Below are 6,143 nucleotides of genomic sequence, written 5' to 3' on the forward strand. Positions count from 1 at the left end.
GAGACAACTTATCCACCACTTGGTCCCAGATCTGGTGCATTCTCTCCACCACAGTGTCAACACCTGGGTAGGCAGAAGACTCCACCTGCCCTGAAGAGAATCGAGGATGAAACCCAAAGTTACAAAAAAAAGGTGACATCAAAGTGGCAGAACTAGCTCTATTATTTAAAGCAAATTCGGCCAAGGTCAAAAATGAAACCCAATCATCCTGATCAGCAGAAATAAAACATCTCAAATACGACTCCAAAGTCTGGTTTGTTCTCTCTGTCTGCCCATTGGTCTGAGTGTGAAACGCAGAGGAGAAGGACAACTGAATTCCCAGCTTGGAACAGAAAGTCGTCCAAAATCTAGAAACAAACTGAACTCCTCTGTCAGATACAATGTTCTCAGGAATCCCGTGCAAGCGAACCACCTGTTGCAAAAACAAGGGCACCAACTCTGGAGAAGGTGGCAACTTAAGGAGTGGTACAAGATGGACCATCTTAGAGAATCTATCACAAATCACCCAAATAACAGTCATTCTCTGAGAAACAGGCATATCAGAGATAAAATCCATTGAAATATGGGTCCATGGCCTCCGGGGCACCGGCAAAGGCATCAACAACCCACTACAGCGAGAACAAGGTTTAGACCGGGAGCAAGTCCCACAGGACTACACAAAATTCCTGACATCACGAGACAAGGCGGGCCACCAAAAAGACCGACTCACCAAATTTCTAGTACCAAAAATACCTGAATGACCAGCCAATGCGGAGCAATGAACCTCAGACATCACTCTCTTTCTCCACTGGTCAGAAACATACAATTTTCCAATGGGACAACGCTCAGGTTTGTCCTCCTGAAACTCTTCCAGAACACGTCTCAAATCGGGCGAGATGGCAGAAAGAACTACCCCCTCACCTAAGATGGTAGCAGGCTTGGTCACAATCGGAGAATCAGCAAAGAAACTCCTAGAGAGAGCGTCTGCCTTGACATTCTTAGTACCCGGAAGAAAAGAGACCACAAAATCAAAACGTGTGAAAAACAAGGCCCACCTAGCCTGTCTAGGATTCAAGCGTTTGGCCGACTCCAGGTAAATCAAATTCTTGTGGTCAGTAAGGACCACGACTTGATGTTTAGCTCCCTCCAACCAATGTCTCCACTCCCCAAATGCCCATTTCATGGCTAACAGTTCCCGATTCCCCACATCATAGTTACGTTCGGATGGGGAGAACTTTTGGGAAAAGAAAGCACAGGGATTCATTTTAGATGTTACAGGATCTTTTTGGGACAAAACAGCTCCTGCACCAATCTCAGAAGCGTCCACCTCTACCTGAAACGGGAGTGAGACATCAGGTTGCCGCAAAACCGGAGCAGAAGTGAACCTTCGCTTCAGCTCCTGAAAAGAAGAAACAGCCTCCGGAGACCAATTCAGCACATCAGCCCCCTTCTTAGTCAAATCAGTCAATGGTTTGGCAATACCAGAAAAATTAGCTATAAATTTACGATAAAAATTAGCAAAACCCAAAAACTTCTGGAGGGCCTTCAAAGAAGTGGGCTGAACCCAATCATAAATGGCCTGTACCTTGGCCGGGTCCATTTCAATAGTTGACGGAGACAAAATAAATCCCAAAAATGAAATCCTCTGTACACCAAAAAGGCATTTCGATCCCTTGACATAAAGGGAATTCTCCCTCAAAATCCGGAACACAGTCCGAACATGTTCCACATGAGAGTCCCAATCCTTGGAAAAGATCAAAATATCATCCAGATAGATGATCAAAAATTTATCCACAAAGTCTCGGAAAATATCATTCATGAAGCACTGGAAGACAGAAGGGGCATTAGTGAGCCCAAAAGGCATCACCAGGTACTCAAAATGTCCCTCCGGAGTATTAAATGCCATCTTCCATTCATCCCCCTGCTTAATGCGAATAAGATTATACACCCCCCTGAGGTCAAGCTTGGTAAACCAGCAAGCACCTTTAACTCTGGCGAATAGATCAGAAATCAGGGGTAACGGATACTGATATTTAACAGTAATTTTGTTGAGGGAACGATAGTCAATACAAGGCCTTAATGAACCATCTTTCTTGGCCACAAAAAAACCCCCAGCACCTAAGGGTGAAGAGGATGGTCTAATATGACCCTTCTCCAACGACTCCTTAATATAGGATCGCATAGCCTCGTGCTCGGGTACTGATAAATTGAAAAGTCGACCCTTGGGAAATTTACACCCAGGGCTCAGCTCAATTGCACAGTCATAACTCCTATGAGGAGGCAAAGACGCAGACTCATTCTCACTAAATACATCATAAAAATCAGCCAAATAGTCAGGAACATTATGCGACTGGGGAGAGGTGGAGAAAACAGGAGCGTCACTAAGGGCACACCTACAACCCCAACTCACCAGAGATAAAGATTTCCAATCCAAAACTGGATTATGGATTTGCAACCAGGGAAACCCCAGAATGAGGGTATCATGCAAATTATGCAACACCAAAAATCTGCAATTTTCTTGATGGTCTGGGGCGACCCGCATTACGACCTGGGACCAAAACTGAGGTTTATTCTTCGCCAAAGGAGTAGCATCAATCCCCCTCAAAGGGATAGGCATCCGCAGAGGTGTCATAGGAAACCCACAATGTTTAGCAAAATCCAAGTCCATCAGGTTCAGAGCTGCTCCCGAATCCACAAAAGCCTTAGCGGAAAATGTGGACAGGGAGCAGATCAGAGTAATTGCCAGAAGAAACTTAGGTTGAACACCACCCACAGCAAATGTGTGTGCAAAACGTTTCTCTCATTTAGGGCAGACAGAAATAATATGAGAGGCATCTCCACAGAAAAAACACAGCTTATTATGCCTTCTGACCTCCTGACATTGCGCCCTAGACAAAACTCTATCACATTGCATAGGTTCAGATATTTGTTCAACAGGTGGCAACACCTCTCGTGCAGTTTTGCGTTCACGCAAACGCCGATCAACCTGAATGGCTAATGACATAGAATCGTCAAGACCAGAAGGAACAGGAAATCCCACCATAGTATCTTTTACGGTTTCTGACAAACCCTTTCGAAAGAGAGCTGCCAAGGCACCATCATTCCAGGTAGTGAGGACCGCCCACTTTCGGAATTTTTGACAGTACAACTCTGCAGAATCCTGACCCTGGCTCAATGCCAACAGGGCCTTTTCAGCCTGATCAATAGCATTAGGTTCATCATACAACAACCCCAAGGCCTGAAAAAATGTGTTCACATCAGTCAGAATAGGATGATCAGGTTTCAAAGAAAACGCCCAATCCTGGGGATCGCCGCGCAGCAAAGAGATGACAATTTTAACCTGCTGCGCGGAGTTCCCCGATGAGTTAGGCTTCAAGGCAAAAAATAATTTACAATTATTCTTACAATTCAGAAATTTAGACCGATCCCCAAAAAACACATCAGGAGTAGGGATCTTTGGTTCAGCAGCATGTGAATGAGCAAGATAGGTGGAAATTCCCCGCACTTCAGCAGTAAGCTGCTCCACACGATCAGACAATTGCTTAATCTCCATTGAGAAAAAATTCCCCCTACGGCCTCAAGAGAAATTGAGGAAAAAATATACACAAAAAAAAAATTCTGACACTTTTTTTTTTTTTTTTACAATTCTTTCCTGCTATTGAGTACCCTAGAATCTGCGGTATGGCTGGTGATTCTATTATGAATGAGTCACCGGAGGAGGAGAAAACAAAAATACAAGCTAAGTCCAGAAAACCGGGGAGGTTGATAGCTATCGGATTGCAGACCCCTGATCCTATACACCACAACTAACAGTAGCCGTGGGGGGTTCCTACGGTGCCCTAGACCCCTCGTCACAGCCGGAGAACTACATAAGCCTAAAGAAGGAAAGGGGAAATCTAAACTGCCCCAGAACAGACCCCAAAGCAATAGACAGGCCCCAACATGTATTGTCGGTGAAATACAGATGAAAACACAAACACAGACAGAAAGACAGGCTGAGCAAATGATGGGGCCCAACTAACTAGATAGGACAGGACAGAAAAGATGCTGGCTGCAATCCGCAAAAAACCCTACCAAAAATGTCCCAACTGTCTGATAGGGAAAAAGGCCCTGAAGTCGCTAGACTTCAAAACCACTATATCAGCACTCAGGTATATTCTGAAAACAGAGCAAAGAGATAAACTGATCAGAGACAAAAATGGAATTCAGCCAGTCCCAACCAGGACTGGCAGAATATAAACACTAAGGAAACCAGACAAAATCTCATGGAATAATAGCAGGGCAAAAACTTAGCTTTTAGTAGACAGGAACTAAAACTGGATGCAAGAGCTCAGAGCAGAAAGGATCACCAGCAACCCTGCAGGGCGTCGGCTGCCTTATATCCACTCAGAAATTCCAGATATCCAATCACACTCCGCCTGTTCAGATGACAGGTTCTTCCCATCCCAATCAATTTCACTACCTCTCTTCACCAGCAGAGGGAGTTCATCAGACATCAAAGGTGAAGGGGAGAATGAACTCACAACACTAATGGTCCTGCAGCAGACACCGGAGGAATAGAAGGAGTGACCGCTTTATTCCCACACAAGACTTGGGGGCACAACAGCAATTGGATAGTGAGCCGGGACTTAGTAGCAAGGAGTCCCCGAAGCAGGCTACAGCTGTCTGCCGTACAAGTAGAGTTCATAAGAATATCGGACAGGAGGAACTCCAGTGTAACTCAGTACTCGCAGTACTTCATTTAAAGGCGCTATAAGAGGAGACGTTCAGAAAGGTACAGGTGGGCGGAGTGTTGGAAAGGAGTATTCCATCTGGCCTGGAGGTTGACTGAGTCCCTGACCCGGAGGACACGGCATGGAGGCAGGCACCTGTTTGTACAACAGACTGTGAGTAAAGCTTTGGAACAACATGCCCTGGTGTCCTCCACTCATTCCCGCGTCACACACACCTGGCACCGCTGCATCCCTGTGCCTACACTGCACCATTCCTGCAACGCGTCTCTACACTGCCCTGGGACTACAGCCCTGCCTGTGGAGGGCTATAACATCACTGCTGCACCACACCATCTGTCCCAGAGGATCTGTCTGCAGCGTCGGCTTACATCTCTATTGCCGAACACCACAGGTGGCGTCACGAATCACTCATAAACTTTCATCACTCTAAGCACACTGCAACAACTCCTTTTACAATGGGCGCCCAGGGCCACGGGCCGGGTCTCAGCTGCCGTGACATCTCCCATTGAAGCTCATAGGGCCCGGTACCGAGTACCCCACAGCCCTGGGAGGTCGACCCACTGAGAAGCTGCAGTGACCATAGTGAGAAGAGAGGCACTGACAAGGCATGTGAGGCACCATCATAACATCTGGTTAGGAGCCCACTCAGATGTCCTTGAGCTGAACCACTCGCTGCACCTCGAAACACATGTAATATCTATACAGCAAGTAGTAAAGAAATCAGTGACACCTGTAAGATAAAAATGCCCATTACACCCATAGATGACTTCCCTGATGGGTACAGAGTCTGAAATGGGGTAACTTTAGGGGGTCGTACGTTGTCCACGAACATCGGGGGCTTTACAACTGGCCCCCACAAGCGAGGACTGCCAAATTAGTGCTCCAAAAAGCAAAACAGTGACTCTCCGCATTGGAGCCCGGCCGTGTGCAGTCATTCCTGACCTCAGGTTTGGGAGAAATTTCTGTGTAAATTGTGGCTCCATTTTACTCTCTGTGAAATAGAAAAATTTGAGTCTAAAACATTTCACCTCGTACACACGGCTCCACTCCGTACACCTCGTACACACACGGCTCCGCTCCGTACACCTCGTACACACGGCTCCGCTCCGTACACCTCGTACACACAGGGCTCCGCTCCGTACACCTCGCACACACGCGGCTCCGCTCCGTACACCTCGCACACACGCGGCTCCGCTCCGTACACCTCGCACACACGCGGCTCCGCTCCGTACACCTCGTACACACGCGGCTCCGCTCCGTACACCTCGTACACACGCGGCTCCGCTCCGTACACCTCGTACACACGCGGCTCCGCTCCGTACACCTCGTACACACGCGGCTCCGCTCCGTACACCTCGTACACACAGGGCTCCGCTCCGTACACCTCGCACACACGCGGCTCCGCTCCGTACACCTCGTACACACGCTGCT

At 47.5% G+C, this 6,143-nt stretch overlaps 1 pseudogene; it reads right to left on the reverse strand.

Moving 5' to 3' along the window:
- LOC141075924 (uncharacterized) overlaps positions 1 to 6,143 on the reverse strand; it is a 294,351-nt pseudogene that overhangs the window by 206,291 nt on the left and 81,917 nt on the right.

This window comes from Dendrobates tinctorius, unplaced genomic scaffold (genome assembly GCF_039654945.1).
Source record: "Dendrobates tinctorius isolate UK_male_01 unplaced genomic scaffold, ASM3965494v1 ptg000380l, whole genome shotgun sequence".
NCBI lineage: Eukaryota > Metazoa > Chordata > Amphibia > Anura > Dendrobatidae > Dendrobates > Dendrobates tinctorius.